This window comes from Cryptomeria japonica, chromosome 1 (genome assembly GCF_030272615.1).
Source record: "Cryptomeria japonica chromosome 1, Sugi_1.0, whole genome shotgun sequence".
NCBI lineage: Eukaryota > Viridiplantae > Streptophyta > Pinopsida > Cupressales > Cupressaceae > Cryptomeria > Cryptomeria japonica.
The window spans coordinates 183353315-183374115 of record NC_081405.1 but is presented as its reverse complement, the minus strand read 5'-3'; positions in this window follow the sequence as shown (position 1 = coordinate 183374115).

The following is a 20801-nucleotide window of genomic DNA, read 5'->3' as shown; positions in this document are numbered from 1 at the left end:
ATTTGGTCGATCATTCAAGATCGAATTGGGATTAAGGAATAAGTCAAAGGCCTCTGGTATTGAGCTTAACTGGGACTGTAATCAGGCATGGTAGATGTTATCTCTGGTAGTTCACTCTATTGGATTGTTGTCCATTTATCTTGAGATGGTTTTTTCCTCTTTTTAGTCAATGAGACTCTTTTGTAATGGGTAGTACGCTCTAGGTAGTGTGCCTTCCTGCATGTGTAGGCCCCTCATTGTAACACACACTTTCTACAGAAGTATCATCTGACTGTGGGCAAGCTTCCCATTGTGGTTTTTCCCTTTCCAAGTTTTCCACGTATAAATCATGGTGTTATGTGGTATGGTTGCTTTTCATTCATTATCTATTTAATTGTTAAGTTGCATTGTTTACCGGTATCTGTTTCTTCTTTACTGGTACTTAATTTGGTTAAAGGTTATTAAGTGGATTAAATGTTATAATTTGTTAACAACTGATTCACCCCCCCTCTCATTTGTTCACTAGTTATGCTAACAATTGGTATCATAGCTTTGGTCCTCTTTTGGAGAAGCTTAAGCGCTTAAGGTAGATTCTATGGCAGCTAACACTTCAAATTCACTGGCAACTATTTTTAGAAGAGAAATCCATATGCTTGATGGAACAAATTATAGGATATGGAAAATTTGAATGGACACTCATCTTAGATGTCTTGGAAAGGATATTTGGGAGATCACTCAGAAAGGATATACACCTTATGATCCAGCATCGGGCAATCCTTCTCCAGTAGACTTGGACAAGAATATTGAAAATGATTGCAGAGCTAGAGAAGCCCTCTTGTGTGCACTTACTGATCAACAGATCATGTGATTAACTGATAAATCATTAGCAAAGGTTATAAGGGATAAATTGGAAACTCTGAAAGAAGGTGATCCTAATGTCAAAATAGCTAAACTTGATGGTTATCAAGTAAAATATAAAAAACTTGAAGATGTAAGATAATGAAAGAATTGTTGTGTTTATGGAAAGAGTAAATGAGATTGTTTTGGAAATTCAATGTTGTGGAGGATTTCTGAGTGAAGATGAAGTAGTTTCCAAAGTCTTGAGAGCCCTTCCACTGACTTACAAGATGAAGGCAACTAAAATTAATAAGTTGAGAATAATACCAAACTCTTCAGTTAACAAAGACATTATGATTGGAAAATTATCTGCATTTGAGCTTGAATAATTTGGATCTTCTAGAGTTGTAGAGTCTCAACCATCTTTTCAAGCATCAATATCATCATCTACCATTGCCTTCATCTTATATGCAAAAGAACTAGAAGACATGAGGAGATAAGAAGAAGAAGAAGAAGAATTTGAGCAACTTGAAGCCTTATTTGCTAGAAGAGTACCTAAAGGTCCGACATGAAGTAAGTATGAAGAAAAGGAACCTTTTAAATGTTTTTCATGTAATAAGATTGGTAATTTTGCATCTATATGTCCTGAAAGGAATGAAATATTTGAGGAAAGAGTTAAGAAATCATTTAAGCCTAACCAGAATAGATATAGATTCAAGAAAAGTAAACAATGCTACATAATGGATGAGGAAGGAGTAACTTATGACTCTGAAAATGAACTGATAGAAAACTCTTCTAGTGGATCCGGCAATGGAAAGGAATGGGTGTTCTATGATTTAAAATAAGGTGAGCCAGAACTGTCTATCAAAAATGAAGAAAAGGCACTAGCAGAAAAAGTTGAAGATAAGGATGAATGGATGATTGATAGTGGACTCTCACATCATATGACTAGTGATAAAGGGAAACTTTTGTCCCAGCATGAATACAATGATGGTCAAGTTAAATTTGGAGATGATAAATCATGCATGATCAATGGTAGAGGTATTATTTCTTTGGATTGAAAGCATAACACTAATAATGTCTATTATGTAGAAGGTTTAAAGCATAATCTTTTGAGTGTTGATCAATTGGTGGACAAGGGTTTCCAACTTCAGTTTTTAGATAGAAAATGCAAAATCATTAACAAGACTAGTTTGGAGATTGCAATTGGTATTTAGACTAGAGGTAATATCTTTCACTTGAACACTGGTAATAAGACATTTTTTATTTCTCATATTGATGAGAGTTGGTTATGGCATAAGAGGTTGTGTCATGCTAATTTTGATTGTATTGTTAAGATCAACTCAACTAAGGCAGTTAGAGATATACCTAAGATTATTAAGCCTCATAATCTAGTATGTAAGGAATGCCAATTGGGAAAGCAAGTTAGAAGTTCTTTTAAGAGAATACATGAGAAATCAATGATGTACTTGATTTGATCACACTCACTTATGTGGTCTAGAAAGGACTAGAAGCTTTCAAGGTGATAGGTATTTTATGTTGATTATTGATGACTATTCTAGGATGATGTGGATGAATTTTCCAAGGGAGAAGTTTGAAGCCTTTGAGAAATTCAAGATCTTTAAAGCAAAGGTTACAACGAAAACTGGATTGAAAATCAAATGTGTAAGATCAAATCATAGTCGTGAGTTCACTTCTCATGAATTTAATAGTTACTATGAGACAAATAGAATTAGAAGACAATTATCTACACCTCGGACTCCTTAGCAAAATGGAGTGGTGGAAAGAAAGAACAAAACCATTTTGGATGGAGCAAGATCTATGATGATGTAATCCAAATTGCCTCACATCTACTAGAGAGAACTAGTGACTACAACAGTCTACACATTCAACAGAGTCCACATCAAAGGTGAAACCAGTAAGAGCCCTTATGAATTATGGTTTGACATACACCTACTATTAAATATTTCAAAAATTTTGGAAGTAAATGGTATATTTAAAGAGACGATTCAATTGGAAAGTTTAATCCTAGATGTGATGAAGGGATACTTCTTGGTTATTCAATTCAAAGAAAATCATATATATTTTATAACAAAAGATTGCAGAAAATTATGGACAATGCTAATGTGAAAGTGGATGAGCAGTACATAAATCATTCTATATCATATGACAGGGAACTGGCAGTGGAAATTATAATAGTTGAACTGGAAATGCCTCAACTGGTATAGGAAAATGAGACAGTTACACTAGGACAATCAGAAAATTTAACTGTGACTAATTATCGAAGCAGTGAACCTAAAGTTCAGAAGACACCAAGTTATGTAAGATTAAATCATTATGAAGATCAAATTATTGGAGATAGGAACAAGGGAGTTATGACACGAAGAAGATTGGAAAATGAAGAGGTGTGTCTTAATTATCAAATTGAACCGGCATTTGTTATTGAAGATTGTAAAGATAAACATTGGTTAAAGGTTATGGAAGATGAATTAGATCAGATAGAGAAGAATGAAACTTGGACTTTAGTTCCCTGGCCTAAAAATAAGAATATTATTGGACCTAAATGGGCTTTTAGGAATAAATTGGATGAGGATGGTCAAGTTGTAAGAAACAAGGATAGATTGGTTTGTAAAGGATATTCTCAAATGGAAGGAATTGATTATGGTGAGACATTTGCACTTGTAGCTAGAATTAAAGTTGTTAGACTATTTCTTGCCCATACACCTTATAAGAACTATAAGGTTCATCAATTGGATCTTAAATGTACATTTTTGAATGGTGAACTTGAGGAAGAAGTATACATTGAGAAACCTGATATATTTTCACTGATAGATGATAAAGAAATGGTTTGCAGATTGAAGAAAGATTTATATGGATTGAAACAGGCTCCTAGAGCTTCGTATGCAAGGTTGGATAAATATCTTTTGAAGTTTTGTGTGACTAAAGGTAGTGTTGATAGTAGTTTATATTATAAGATAACTGATAATGATATTCTTATTATTGAAGTATTTGTTGATGATATCATTTTTGGAGTAGAAAATAAATTGTGCATGGAATGTGCTAACAATATGAAGAATGAATTTGAAATATCCATGATTGGTGAGATAAAAAATTTCTTAGGTTTTCAGATTACTCAAACTGACATAGGCATTTTTATCCATAAAACTAAGTATCTGAGGGAATTGTTGAAGAATTTTGTGTTATTATTTATTAAGTTGTCATTAGTTTTATGTCTAAAGTCATCCTATATACACTAGTCGGTTAATACTACTGAAATATTCAGTCAGTAAGCACTAAAGCAGTAGGTTACAAAAGAAAGGAGTCACAGAGTTAAGTATACACCGAGCTATCTACCGAGTAATGTTCTATGTCTACTGAGCAGCAAAGAAGGTATACCGAGTAATCGAAACTCAGTAGAATCATGTTGCCAAATTCAATGAAGCTGGACGATTGAGAACAGGGAATAGTTATTGCATAGGAAATTGCACTTCAAGATTTTGTATGATTTTGAGGAAGTTTATCCAATGAAATAATTCCTATGTTTATTCATTCGATGAATCTTGTTTGTATGATCAAAGCATGAATAGATCACCATCCCAGAGATCTATTTATATAGAATGATTTGAGAATCAAAAGGAGATATGTGTGTGTGATAGATAAGTTGAAAAAGGAAAATCATAAAAGGACACATTAAGTTGTGACTACTACGACTGTCAAAGATATTCAGAGGTCACTGAGAAAATCTTCAGAGAATAGTTTAAGGGACAGAGTAAATAGAATGGTTTACCGAGTTGATTTATCAATTACTGAGGTATGCTATGAGCAAAGTAATTTCATATTGAGCACATAGAATCTACTATAACATTTCAGATGTAAAGTTGTAGATATTTGCAAAGATTTTATTGAATCATTTGAGTTGTAATAGAAACCTTTAACAAGGTAAAAGACTCTAACAAAGTCTATAAATTGTAAAGCCCTTAACCAAGTATAGCATTTTGTATAAGTGTTGTAAGATCCTTTACCAAGGTAGATCTAAAGATCTTGATACTCCTAATGGGGTAAGCTATCAAAAATAGCTAAACATGTAGCTCTAACTGAGCAACCTTTATTATTGCAATAGTGAAGTTGTGGGTGCCATCCCCACCACAGTTTTTCTCTCTAACCAAGAGTTTTTGCATAACCAAAATATTACTTCTATTACTTATGTGTATGAATGTTACTTCTATAACTATGTGTTAGCTTTATATTATGAGATTAGCAGTTTATAGTTTATGTTTATCAGTAAGATTGTTTTTGAAGAAATTTTTTGAAGTACTGATTCACCCCTCCCCTCTCAGTGCATTAGCTTTCCTTGTTGGACCTAACAGTTTGGTATGGATAATTCCAAACTAGTAAGTACTCCTATGGTGACAAGTGAGAAATTATCTATCAAGGATACTTCTACACCGGTAAATTCAACAAGGTATAAGTCTATGATTGGTGTTGTTCTATATTTGACTCTAGAATAGACTGAATATTATGAATGCAATAAGTATCATTTCAAGATATCAAAGTAATCCTAATGAAAATTATTAATGTGCTGTAAAAAGGATATACCGCTATTTGCAAGGAACAACAAAATATGGTTTACGATATTCTAAAAATTATGATTTCACTTTATGTTCATATACGGACTCAGATTGGGAAAGAGATACTGATGACATGAATAAAACTTCTGGTGGAGCTTTCTTTCTTGGAAAGAAAATGGTTTCATGGATGAACAAAAAATAGTCATACATTTCTTTATCTACTATAGAAGTTGAATATGTTGTAGTAGCAACTAATTGCACTCAAGTCTTGTGGATAAATCAAATGTTGAAGGATATCAAGGTAAATTGTAGTGAACTGGTAGTTATCTATTGTGATAACTCTGCAACTATTGATATGTCTAAGAATCTGGTATTTCACTCTAAGACTAAGCATATATCAATAAAGTATAACTTTCTGAAGGACAAGGTAGAAGCAAAGGAATTCAAATTGGTTTATGTGAACACTAAAGAACATACTGGAGACATATTCTTTAAACTGATGTCTAAGGAATCATTTCATTATTTAAGAGATAGGTTAGGGGTTTCTTCCCCTCTGGGAGAGACTTGATTGATGCAATTTTTTATTAGTCTGGCATGCATTATCAAAGATTATTCATTTTGGCACTGATGAGTTGTTCTACTACTCAAGGGGAGTACTCAGGTTTGAGATTTAGAGGTTTATATTCTTTCTCTGATATTTTTGTCAGATTTCTGGCATTGGTGTCAAAGGGGGAGTGATAGTTATGTGAAAAATAAATTCAAAGATATCATTCACAGGGGGAGAGTTATTGATATTTAGGAGATTATTGGTTGTCTTCCATAGGGGGAGACTTGTTTGGCATTTCTTGGTACTTAGATGATTTTCACATCTAGTGTTGCCATAAATGCCAAAGGGGGAGATTGTCAGCATTATGGATGAATTCATTATGTGTTGCATTGATATTTTTTCATTCATGTCAACACTTGCTGTTATGGTTGGTTATCGAAAAATAAGTTTTGGTTACCGATAGAAGATCTAGTGTTACCGACAGAAGAGACTATCTGTTGGACACTTCCAACATGTTTAGATCTATGGAATGTGATTGGTTACATGTGGTACATGCTTTTGTAGGATGTTTTGGTCAATTCATATTGACTTGGTAATTGGATTCTATCATACACTTTGGTAAACCCTTACCGGCATTGGTTTAAGGCTCTACCGGCAGAGATTTCACTGAGGAATCTTGACAAGATGCATAAGTGGTATTGGTGCAACTTCTACATGGATTTTAGGATGATGAACATGTTCTTTGATCGTGCTTCAATTGCTTGAAGCGATTTCTTTGGTGTGGTGGACCCAGAATAGGTCTAGTACCTATCTAGGTTATGGAACAGTACCATGATAATGTGTTCTCTACACATTACCAAGATGTTTCAGGATGATTTATGGATTTGTTATTGTTGTTTTGGTCTTAAGCCGACATGGCATATCATTGTAATATAAATTTATGTAATGATCTTATTGTAATAACTTTTAGGTGGCCAACCTAATTGGTTTAGACTTAAGGTTGGTATAAAATAATATAAGATCTTATTGTAGATCATGGAATGGGAATGTAATAAAGTTTCATAGTCTTGAAATAAAATATAATATGCGAAGGAGATTTCGTTGATCATTGAGGATCGAATTTAGTTTAAGGAAGATGTCAATGGGCTCTGGTATTGAGCTTAACTAGGACTCTAATTAGGAATAATAGATGCTATCTCTAGAAGTTCACTCTATTGGATTGTTGTCCATTTATCTTGAGATGGTTGTTGCCTCTCTGTAGTCAGTGAAACTATTTTATAATGAGAAGTACATTCTAGGAAGTGTTCCTTCCGGCATGTGCAAGCCCCTCATTATAACACATACTTTCTGCAAAATTATCATCTGATTGTGGCTAGGCTTCCCACCATGGTTTTTCCCTTTCTGGGTCTTCCACACACAAATCATGGTATTATGTGGTGATGGGGTTTCCCTAGCCTGCTCAACACTTCACCTAGCTGGTGTTGCTCAATTTCACTAACTCACTAGGCCTAGTTGCTCTATAGACCTCCAAGTCCTTCTCAATCTCTTATGGGGCTTTATTCTTGATCTTTCTAAGGTTTATTTTTAAGGTATTTTAGTTAGGAACCCTACCAATTCCTAGTGCTTCTCAGGTGCTCAATTATGGCTTCTTGGCTTGAACTTGTCAAATTGACCTCCTATCATTGTGAGATGATTCAGAGGTGTGGATATGTCTACTAACATGTTTTGTATGCATTTGGGGTCCATTAGTGGCTTACAATCATTAGGTTTCTTACCGACTTTAAAATATTGCCTAGAAAAGGGCTACAAGGAATGAGCCCCAATTAGGCCTCCAAATCTAGTTTTCTAGGGCTAGAGGGAAAATGATTCAAAGGACCCCAAAAAAGGTTTAGAATCTCCTCAAAGATACACCTATCCCCAAAGGATTTTTGTGGTTTTTTCCCCTGGTTTCACCGTAGAATGTATGAACCCCAAAATGAGGGTTTTCGAGGGTTTACTAGGCCTTTAACCGGTAGTGAATGAACAAGTTGGGGTTTTTGTATCAAAAGGATTTTTCAAAGATTCTTCCTACATAGAAAACTCTTCCCCAACTCCATGGACCCCTCCAAAATCTAAAATGGTGATTTGGCACACACCATTGGACTTAGCACTTCATTTTCACCTTAGTTCCTCTAACCGGGTTGCTCCTGGACTTGCCTAGAATAAGGTGACAGTCATACTTAAAATCCTTTCCAGAACTTTAACCTCCATATGTACAAATTAAAGGTGGTTTCCTACCATTTACCAACTATCCATGATGGCATCACATGTGGAACTCATGGGGCAACCATATTTACAAGGAAACTACTATATATAAGCCAAAACTAGTTGTTTGCAAACTTAAACAAGAAAAAACCAATGAAAAGTATTTACAAGACTCTAAATTGAACCAATAACACAATAACACATAGGAATAACTCAATCCATTTTTGGATCAATGGATTCAATCCATATTCAATTGCAAAATGAGTAAAATCAAGCCAAAGTGTTGCCAACAAGACTGAAAATTAGTAGTTTCAATTGTTCAACTTACATCACACACTTCTCCAACCTTGGTAAACATGAAAGAGAGGGTATATATAGTTTTCCCATGTTGAGAGGCCTCCTATGGCATTGGACAATCCCTAACTCCACCGCTAACCAATTCAGGACAAAAGTTGTCATGACAACTTTCAAAAGTTGTCACAATAACCTTCAAAAGTTGTCATGACAACTTTTTACACCTTTGCAACTTTTGCACTTTTAGTCTTCCCAAAATACAAGACCTATTCCAATTCATCAAAAATGAATTTTAAAACTTTCCTAATACCAATTTAGCCCTCCTTAATGCATGTACAAATTTTTTACCATTTTGAGCATCAAAAAGGTCAATTGGTTACTCAAACTTGCTATTTACACAAAAATACAAACCTAAGAAGATTGAACTCAACCTAGGCCTACATTGACACAAAATAATAAATCATGGACCCTCCTAGATTCCTTATTCACTACTAATTTGGCTAGGGTCAGTACAAGCCAAAATTGTGAAATTTAATTTGCCTAAGTCTTAGGTGCTCCTGAACCATTCTCCCAAACAAAAGAATATCATGCCACCTCTTTGGGAATTAGATTTTGATCAATTCCAAGGTTCTTAAACTCTATCTCTATCACTCAGGTAGCTTCAACATCATCCATACCCTATCATATGATTAGGTGCTCCCAATAGACTTTATGCCTTTTCTTCTTGGTGATCCTTGAACTCAACACCTTCTCAGCCTTTGGATTTGGTTTGGTTGGTAATTGAAGGTTTTTAACATCAACTGAAACCTCTGAGTGACTGCAATATGAACCTTGAATTATTCCCTTGTATGCAACTAAGTTTTCTATATTGAAAACCGGTGACAAGTCTATGTCACTAGGTAGATCCACCTTGTATGCATTTTCTACATACTTGGCTAGAATGGCACATGGACCTATCCTTCTCATTTGTAACTTGTTTGGCACTCCTTGTTGTAGCCTTTATTTGTTTAGGTGCACCATAACAGGATCCCCCACTTGAAATTTTAGGTTCTTCCTCTTTTCATCAACTTTTTGTTTGATTTTGCTTGTGTTCTCCATCAATGCTTATTTAACTAAATCATGGACCTCCTTCATTGATTGAGCAAAGTCCTTTGCATATCCACTTCTTTCTACTGCACTTCCTAAGTCTTTGAACTCCAAAATGCCTCTTGGGTTCACACCATAGACCACTTCAAAAGGGCTCTTGCCAGTAGTTTTATTTATGGTGCCATTATATGCATATTCACCTTGTGAGATTACTTGATCCCATGTTTGACCAAATTCCTTAGTAAGGCATCTTAACAAGTTTCCCAAGCTTCTATTCATCACTTTGGTCTACCCATCTATTTGAGGATGGTAGGCTGATCCAAAAGAGAGGTTGGTGCCAAGATTTTACCATAATGTCTTCCAAAAGTGACTCATGAACTTTGAGTCCCTATATGAAACAATGCTAATGGGTAAACTATGTATCCTCACCACCTCTTTGAAGAACAATTGAGCAATTTGGCATGCATCATCAGTAGTCTTGCAAGGCACAAAGTGAGCCATTTTTCCTAAATCTATCCACAATGACATAAATGTTGTCATATCCCTTCTTTGTCTGTGGTAAACCAACCACAAAGTCCATGCTAATGCATTCCCAAGGTCTATTTGGTATGGGAATAAGCTAGTATAAACTAGCATTTGTAGAAGTGCCCTTGGCCTTTTCGCAAACTATGCAAGTCTCAACATATTCTTCACATATTGGCTCATCCTTGGCTAATATTAGTATCTTTGAACCAACTCTTGAGTCTTGACTCCAAAATGTCCACTAAGGCTGCCATTATGCTTCTGTTGAATAGGGTTTTCTCTCATTGAGCCTCTAGGCACACAAAGCTGCCCACCCTTGAACAATAGTTCATTTTACAAGGTGAAATTTGAATACTCACTATGGAAGTGATTTTGGTACTCCTTACACACCTTGTATGCATTTGAGAAGTCTTCATCCTTCAGGTACAAGTCTCTTAAACAGTCCATACCTATGCTTCTCAATTGGGTTTCTTGGACTGTCAAAAGTATTCTACTCAATGCATCAGCTACCTAGTTTAACTAACTTTTCTTGTGCTTAATGGTGAATGTATAGGCTTGCATATACTCCACCCTATTCATGTGTTTTTGACTAAGTTTATCTTGTGAGTTTAAGAAACTCAATTCTTGGTTCTTCATATAGACCACAAATTATTTAGGGAGGAGATAGTGTCTCCACTTCCTCAATCCCTACACTAAAGCATACAACTCAAGATCATAAGAGGAGTACTTCCTCTTGGCATCACTTAGTTTCTCACTATGGAAAGCTACTGGTCTATCTTCTTGGCTTAGGACAACACCTACTACAACATTGCTTGCATCACATTCTACAATGAAAAGTTTTTAAAAACTAGGCAACATTAGCACCGGTTGGGTAGCTATCTTCTCCTTCAAGGTTTCAAAACCTTTGTTTTCTGCTAAACCCCACTGAAAATTTTCTTTTACTCCACCTCTAATGGTATCTAGCATTGGTGCACATATAGCACTAAATTGCCTAATGAACTTCCTGTAGTACTGAGCTAGTCCATGGAAGCTTCTCACCTCTATTGTTGTCTTAGGAGTAGGCCAATTTACAATGGCTTCAACCTTTCTTGGATCCATCTTGAGGTTTCCTTGAGACAACACAAACCCAAGGTAAACCAAATCCTACTTGACAAACTCACACTTATCCAAATTCATAGTTATCTTTTCATCAGTCAATATTTGTAATACATCTTGTAAATGATTAATGTGATATGCCCTATCTTTATTGAAAATGAGAATATCATCAAGTTATACCACCACAAATTTACCTATGAAGTCCTTCATCACCTCATTCATGAGTCTCATGAAGGTTATTGGATCATTGGATAAGACAAATGGAATTACAAACCACTCATAAAGACCCTCAGTAGTCTTAAATGTAGTTTTCCATTCATCACCCTCCTTAATCCTAATTTGATGATAGTCACTCTTAAGGTCAATCTTGGTAAAGTACTTGGCTTCCCCTAAACAATCCATTAGGTATTCTATTCTAGGAATAGGAAAACTTTATCTAATGGTGATCCAATTTATGACTCTAGATTTAGTACCCAATCTCCAAGTATCACCTTTTTTTGGTGCTAACATGGTAGGGACAACACAAGGGCTAATGCTTTTCCTAGTTAGGCCTTGGTCTAAGAGCTCTTGGATTTGCTTGGCAATTTCAATGTTTTACTAAGGAGTCATTTTATAAGCTTCCTTATTAGGAAAGGATGCTCTGAGAATGAATTATATTTGATGGCTTATGGTTCTTTTAGGAGGTAACGTGGTTGGTTGTCCTTCACTTACTATGCCTTTAAATTTCTTCAACAAATCTTGCACCTCTTATGGCAAATCTTGTTGGTCTTTCTTGCCTTCTTCTTTGGGCTTCATCAGAAGTGCAAACCCTATACCTTCACCTTCCTCAAGTGTCTTTATGAACTATTTTTCACTCACCAAAAGAACATTAGGACCTGCTGCCCTCTTTTCTCCTTTCTCAAGGATGGAGTGAATCTTGAATGTGACTCCATCTTTCTTGAATGAGTATGCATTTTTGGCTCCATCAAGGATAGCTTGTCTATCAAATTTCCATGGTCTTCCCAATAGAATATGGCATGCATTCATTGGTAGGACATCACATAACACCTTTTCCTTAGACCTCCCAATGGTAAAATCTACCCATGCTTTCTCATTGACTAGAATATGTTGGCCTTTGTTCAACCAAGTGACTCTATAGGGATTTTTGTGAGGTATCCTTTGCAATTTGAGTTTTCTCATTGCCTCTTCTGACACAATATTGTTTGTAGACCCTGAATCAAAGACCGCCTTGCACACTTTTCCATAATCTTGCATTTGATCCTAAATAAGGACCTTCTTTGGCTTGTCTCTTCTCTGACGATGTTCTTTGATCAATTCTCTCCTTATCAGAAAGTTGTCACCTACCTCTAACTCTAGGGCAACTTCTATATTCTTTCTTCTTGAAGACTCTTCTTGAAGATAACTCACTCTTCTTTCACCACCATGTGTTGATGATCCCTTCTCTAGACACCTATATGCTAGATGACCATGCTGGTTATAATGGTAACACTTCATTGTTGCAAAGTATGAGGAACCTCTACCTTGGCCACTATATCTTCCTCTAAAACCACTATTAGATCCCCTTCATCTATTGAATCCTCCTTTACTACTACCACTATCTTGTTGCTTGGTGAGTTTAGTCTTTCCTTGTGTTCTTTGTTCATAACTTTTTCCACTAAAGCCTCCTCTATGGCTTCTATTGTCATTTCCTATACCCTTGCCCCTATTGTTGCTTGAGTCATGTCTTCTTTTCAGTTTTTCCTCCACCTTAAGGGCAAGTTGATAGGTTTGATAGACTATTTTTTAGGTCATTAGACTGATTTCTTCCTGGATGTTCCACCGTAGACCATTTAGGTACCTAGCAACCTTGAGACTCTCTTCTTCCACCACATGAGATATAAGGCTAAGTTTGTGAAACTCTTCCGTATAGCTACTAACATCAAGATCTTTTTGTCTTAAGTTTTGCCTCTTCCTATTAATTTGCACTTCAAACTCATCAGGGAGATAGACTTCTTTGATTTTGACTAGCATCCCTTTCCAAGAAGAGATGGGTGCTTTTCCCATTTTCTTCCTTTCATCTTGCAAAAATTTCCACCATGTGAGAGAAGCTCCTCTCATCCTTGACTTGGCTAGCTTGACTCTTTGGGCTTCAGTTATGCCTTCACATTCAAAATGGTTCTCCATGCCTTCTATCCACTCTAGGACCACTTATGCCTCCATCTTACCAGTGAACAATGGCAATCCTTCCAGTGATTTTCCACTCAAGGCCTTCAATGCCTTCAAAAAAGGTTATTTCTCTATGATAGGGTTAGGTTCAGGTATCTTGTCTATCTCTCCCACTTCTTTACCTTTCCCTTCTTCTCCTTCCACCTTTACCAACACTTCATCTTCCTTGGTTTCTACCTCTCCAAGCTTACTCTCCAATTCTAGCAACTTATCCTTCAGGAGTCTATTACAAGGAACGAGCCCCAATTAGGCCTCCAAATCCGGTTTTCTAGGGCTTGAGGGAAAAAGATTCAAAGGACCCCCAAATAAGTTTAGATTTTCCTCAAAGATACACATATCCCCAAAGGATTTTTGTGTTTTTTGCCCCTTTCACCGTACAATGTATGAACCCCAAAATGAAGGTTTTCAAGGGTTTACTAGGCCTTTAACCGATAGTGAATGAACAAGTTGGGGTTTTGGTATCAAAAGGCTTTGTCAAAGCTTCTCCCTACATAGAAAACTCTTCCCCAACTCCATGGATCGCTCCAAAATCTGAAATGGTGATTTGGCACACACCCCTGGACTTAGCACTTCATTTTCACCTTAGTTCCTCTAGTCGGGTTGCTCTTGGACTCGCCTAGAACAAGGTGACAGTCATACTTAAATTCCTCTCCAGCACTTGAACCTCCATATGTACAAATGATAGGTGGTTTCCTACCATGGACCAACTAAACATGGTGGAAGCACGTGTGGAACTCATGGGGAAACCATATTTACAAGGAAACTGCTATATACAAGCCAAAAATGGTTGTTTGCAAACTTGAACAAGAAAACACCAATGAACAGTATTTGCAAGACTATAAATTGAATAAAAAACACAATAACACATAGGAGTAACTCAATTTATTTAGGGATCAATGGACTCAATCCATATTCAATTGCAAAATGAGTAAAATCAAGCCAAAATGTTGCCAACAAGACTAAAAATGAGTAGTTTCAGTTGTTGAACTTACATCACACACTTCCCCAGCCTCGGTAAACATTCAAGAGAGGGTATATATAGGTTTCTCAAGTGTGGAGGCCTCCTAGGGTATTATAAAATCCCTAACTCCACTGCTAACCAATTCAAGACAAAAGTTGTCTTGACAACTTTTTACAACTTTGCAACTTTTGCACTTTTGGTCTTTCCAACCTACAAGATCTATTCCAAGTCATCACAAATGACTTTTAAAACTTTCCTAATACCAAGTTAGACCTCCCTAATGCCTATACCAAGTTTTGACACTCCATCAAAAAGGTCAATTGGTTACTCAAACTCACTATTTACACAAAAATGTAAACCTAAGAAGAATGAACTCAACCTAGGCCTACATTGACACAAAATACTAACTCTTCAATCCTCTTGGAGTCCTTATTCACTACTGACTTGGCTAGGGTAAGTACAAGCCAAAATTGTGAAAGCTAATTCTCCTAAGTCCTAGGTGCTCCTGCACCATGTGGTATGGTTGCTTTGCATTTATTACTTGTTTAATTGTTAAGTTGCATTGTTTACCGGTATTTGTTTCTTCTCTACCAGTACTTAATCTGGTTAAAGCTTATTAAGTGGATTAAATGTTATAATCTATTAACAACTGATTCAGCCTCTCCCTCTTAGTTGTTTAATGGTTATTCTAACAACCTTATGATCTGACATATGGTAATCCTGGTGCTATAGACCTGGACAAGAATAATAAAAATAATTCAAGAGCTAGAGAAGCCCTCTTGTTTGAACTTATTGATCAGCAGATTAGGGGATTGACTGATAAATCATCAGGTAGGTTATGTGGGATGAACTAAAAACTCTGAAAGAGGTTTATTCTACTATCCAAATTGCTAAACTTGATGGTTACCAGGTAAGATATGAAAACTTGAAGATGGAAGATAATGAAAGAATTGTTGTGTTTATGGAAAGAGTAAATGAAATTGTTATGGGAATTCAATGTTGTGGAGGATTTATGAGTGAAAAATAAAGTTTCCAAAGTCTTGAGAGCCCTTCCATCGGCTTACAAGATGAAGATAACTATAACTAATGAGCTGAGAACAATGACTAACTCTTTAATTAACAGAGACATTCTGATTGGAAAATTATCTGCTTTTGAGCTTGAAGAATTTTGATCTTCTGGAGATGTAAAGTCTGAACCTTCTTTTCATGTATCATCATCATCATCATATAGAAAAAGTGATTGGAAAGTCCTATATGCAAAAGAATTGGAATAAATGAGGAAAGAAGATGAATAATCTGAGCAACTTGAAGCCTTATTTGCTAGAAGAGTACCTAAAGGACCGACGGGAAGTAAGTATGAAGGAAAAGTACCTTTTAAATATTTTGCATGTAGAAGATTGGTCATTTTGCAACTAGATGTTTTTAAAGGAATGCAAGATTTGAGGAAAGAGTTAAGAAATCATTTAAGCCTAGCCAAAACAAATATAGATTCAAGAAAAGTAAACAATGCTACATAGGGAATGAGGAAGGAGTAAGTGATGACTTTGGGGATGAACTGGCAGAAGACCGTGCTAGTGGATCCAACAATGTAAAGGTATGGGTGTTCTATTCTTTAAAGGAAGATGAACCTGAACCAGCTATCATGAATGACTAAAAATCCCTCGCAACAAAAGTTGAAGATAAGGATGAATGGCTAATTGATAGTGGATGCTTACATCATATGACTAGAGATGAAGGGAAATTTTCATCCCTGCAAGAATATAATGATGGTCAAGTCAGACTCAAAGATGACAAATCATGTATGATCAAAGGTAGAGATCCTATTTCTCTAGATGGTAAGCATAATACTGAAAATGTCTATTATGTGGAAGGTTTAAAGCATAATATTTTAAGTATTGGTCAATTGGTGGACAAGGGTTTCCAACTTTATTTTAAATAGAGAAAATGCAAAATCATTAATAAGACTTGTTTGGAGATTGCAATCAATATTCAGACTGGAGGTAATATCTTTTACTTGAATAATAAGACTGGTTTTATTACTCATATTGATGAGAGTTGGTTATGCCATAACAGGTTGTGTCATGTTAATTTTGATTGTATTGTTAAGATCAATTCAACTAAGGCAGTTAGAGAAATACCTAAGATTATGAAGCCTCATAATCCGGTATGTCAGGAATGTCAATTGGGAAAGCAAGTTAGAACTTCTTTTAAGAGCATACATGATAAATCTAATGATGTACTTGATTTTATTAACTCTAACTTATGTGGTCCAACAAGGACTAGAATATTTCAAGGTGATAGGTACTTCTTGTTGATTATTGATGACTATTCTAGAATGATGTGGGTGACTTTTCTTAGGGAGAAGTCTGAAGCCTTTCAGAAATTCAAGATCTTTCAAACAAAGGTTGAAACAAAATTTGGATTCAAAATAAAATGTCTACGATTAGATCAAGGCGGTGAGTTCACTTCTCATGAATTTAATTGTTATTGTGAGACAAATGGAATTAGGAGACAGTAATCTACACCTTGGACTCCTCAGAAAAATGAAATAGTGGAAAGAAAGAACATAACTATTTTGGATGCAGCAAGATCTATGATGATGGAATCCAAATTGCCTTACATCTACTGGAGAGAAGTAGTGAGTACAACAGTCTACACATTCAACAAAGTTCACAACAAAGGTGAAATCAGTAAGACCCCTTATGAATTATGGTTTGGACATACACCTAATATTAAATATTTCAAAATTTTTAGAAGTAAATGCTATATAAAAAAAGATGACTCAAATGGAAAGTTTGATCCTAGATGGGATATTTTTTTATTATTCAATTCAAAGAAAAGTATATAGATGTTATAACAAAAGATTGCAGAAAATTATGGAGAGTGCTAATGTGAAAGTGGATGAGAAGTACATAAATTAATCTATATCATATGATAGGGAACCGGCAGTGGAAAGGATTATAACTGGACTGACAATTCCTGAATGGGTACAGGAAACTGAGACAGTTACATGAGGATAATCAGAAAATTTAACTGTGACAGATGAACAGAGCAGTGAACCTGAAGTTCAGAAGATACTAAGGTATGTAAGATTAAATCATTCTGGAGATCAAACCATTGGAGATAGGAACAATGGAGTTATGATAATAAGAAGACTAGAAAATGAAGAGGTGTGTCTTATTTCTCTAATTGAATTAGCATATGTTATTGAAGCTTGTAAGGATAAACATTGGTTAAAGGCTATGGAAGATGAATTAGATCAAATAGAGAAGAAGGAGACTTGGACTTTAGTTCCCCGACCTCAAAATAAGAATGTTATTGGAACTAAAGGAGTTTTTAGGAATAAACTAAATGAGGATGGTCAAGATGTAAGAAAAAAAGCTAGATTGGTTTGTAAAGGATATTCTCAAATGTAAGGAATTTCTTATGGTGAAACATTTGCACCTGTAGCTTGAATTGAAGTTGTTAGACTATTTCTTGCCTATGTAGATTTTAAGAACTATAAGGTTTATCAAATGGATATAAAATGTGCATTTTTGAATGGTGAACTTGAAGAAGAAGTAAACATTGAGCAACCTGATGGATTCTCACTGACATATGATAAAGATATGGTTTGCAGATTGAAGAAATCTTTATATGGATTGAAACAAGCTCCTAGAGCTTGGTATGGATGGTTGAACACATATCTTTTGAAGCTTGGTTTTACTAAAGACAATGGCGATAGTAATTTATATTATAAAATTATTGATGATGATATTTTAATTATTGAAGTATTTGTTGATGATATCATTTTTAGAGGAAAAGATAAATTATGCATGGAATTTTCTAACAACATGAAGAATGAATTTGAAATGTCCATGATTGGAGAGATGAAATTTTTCTTAGGTTTGCACATTACTCAAATTGACAAAGGCATCTTTATTTGTCAAATAAAGTATCTGAGGGAATTGTTGAAGAAGTTTGGTATGGAAAATTCCAAACCGGTAAGTACTCCTATGGTGACAAGTGAGAAATTATCGATCAAGGATAATTCTACACTGGTAAATCTAACAAGGTATAAGTCTATGATTAGTGGCTTGGTATATTTAACTTAGACTAGACCGGATATTATGAATGCAGTAAGTATTGTTTCAAGGTATCAAAGTAATCCTAAAGAAAATCATGAATGTGCAGTGAAGAGTGTTAGGATCCAAGAACACTGAGAAGGGGGGTGAATCAGTGTTCTATCGGTAACACAATATTTTACCCTTTTATACCATACACATATAAAATTGTAAACAAATAAACATATAGCATGAAGAAAATAAACCATCTACATAAATGAACACCATAACACATAGAATTTGTACATGGAAAACCTCAGATAGGAAAAAACATAGTGGATTTTGTGACCCACAACATTAGTTCACTGACCATATGAAAGGATATTACATATAATGGGGGCCTAAGGATTTTGTGACCCACAACATCAGCACACTTCCTAGAGCATATTGCTCATCACTAAAGAATCTCATTGACTACAAGCTTTTGCTAATGTAAAACAATAAAATTGAACTAAAAAATGCATCTGCTATGCCAAATAGAGTTTTGGTTCTAGCTCTTCTCTGTACTGGTTCATAAACGCTAAACACTACTACCGATATCTCTTCTCCTCAAAGAATGCTTTACAAGATATCTACATATCATTGCATACAAATGATCTACATACATATACTTCACATTATGCAATTCTTCTATATTCTCCTATGTCACATCATATATCACATTCAAAATGACCTAGCAGACTGACCTATATACCCATTACAAATAATATCCCTTATGTAGGATTTACAAAATATATTCAATGTCGACCTCGACAATAATTACAAAATGATCTATTAAATAAATCTTTCTTCATGATGGCTTCCTTCAAGTACCGATGTCAGTGTCAGTGGCGGTATAATCCTAGATACTTCAATGTCATTGTTTGTCAGTATATGCCTCCTAATGTCGGTAGATGACTTCCATCTAATCGTGTTGCCATAAATGACAAAAAAATGAATCTGATGAATATCAATTGCCAACAATCTCCCCCTTTGGCATTGATGGCAACACTCCAACACTCATGTGAAAAATGGATTCCCTATCAATTCAACTAAAATATGCTCCCCCTGAGCAATACACTCCTTTTGATATCATGATATCCTTACCATGTGATCTTGTCTATCTTTTCTGATATTTTTCACATTTCACATATATACATACTCCCCCTTTGACATCAATACCAAAGATTGGTGAAAGAATTGAAAGAATTTAGAACCAAAGAATAAATAAATATTGTTAATTTAATTGGAGCTTGACCAACTTCAAAATTTTGGGGTAAGCCTTACCCAATAACTGAAGATATGTATCCTAGTCAGTTTGAAATTTTTAGAAATGGATGTTAGTCCACTTAGTAAGTGGGCAAGTGTTTTTCGTCTCTTTGACATCTGCCAGTGTGGATTTAGAAATCATGTCCATACACTTTACCTTATGAACACCCAATAAATCCAATCTTGGACTCACCAGTCCTCTAAGACTTCTATGTCTCTTAATGGCTTTATCTCTTTCTTTCTCAAAATAAAAAAATTGGTTCTCCAAGGAAAAAATGTGTCCATCAATAGATGTGGTCAGTGCGGTTAATCCATCAAAAGAATTAGCAATTTTAGCTATCTTATCATATAACTCCTTTAGTCTTCTATCTACATTAGCTATAAGAGTTCCTATGTTACAACAGACCCTGTAGATATTTGTACACTGTTTTAAAAAAACCTCAATAAGAATTATTTTGGCCTCAATTTTCTTTTTCTCAGTTTCTATGATCTGGTCAAAGGCTTCTCTTTCAGCTGTAGTGAATCTTTCTAAAGCATATCGATCTGAAATTTGCCTTAGAGATTGAAAATTATTAGAAATATATTTTTTAGAGTCTTGAGCTTTTCGGAAGGGCTTGCTCCATTTTCAATCTGACAATCAGGTATCAATATGTGCAATACTGTAACTGATTGATCAATTATTCCCTTGTGTGTAGTACCCTCCTTCAATAATTTTTGAGTTTCCATCATCATCAACTCAGTTGGACTCATCTCAGTGATGGATTTCTTTTCAACCTGAGAAGTGTCAATTGCCAAAACCTTTACCGGGGAATTAGTTTTAACTATCGGTATAGACTCAATTTCCTTTACCTTATCCTCAACCTCTTTTGCACCGATGACTTTTCTACTTGGTGCAATGTCGATTACTACTGGTGAGTATTATGCACAATATTTATAGTATCATATGCATTTCCTTTCTCAGAAATAGTTTCAACCAGTATGGACTATACACTCACCTTAGCCAGTTGTGTCTGTATATCTATAGTTACTTTCACTATGGTCAAAATTGGAGTTGAACTACCAAAATAACCTTTCCCTTTTTATTTATCTAGAATGGTGGAAGATGTAGCCTT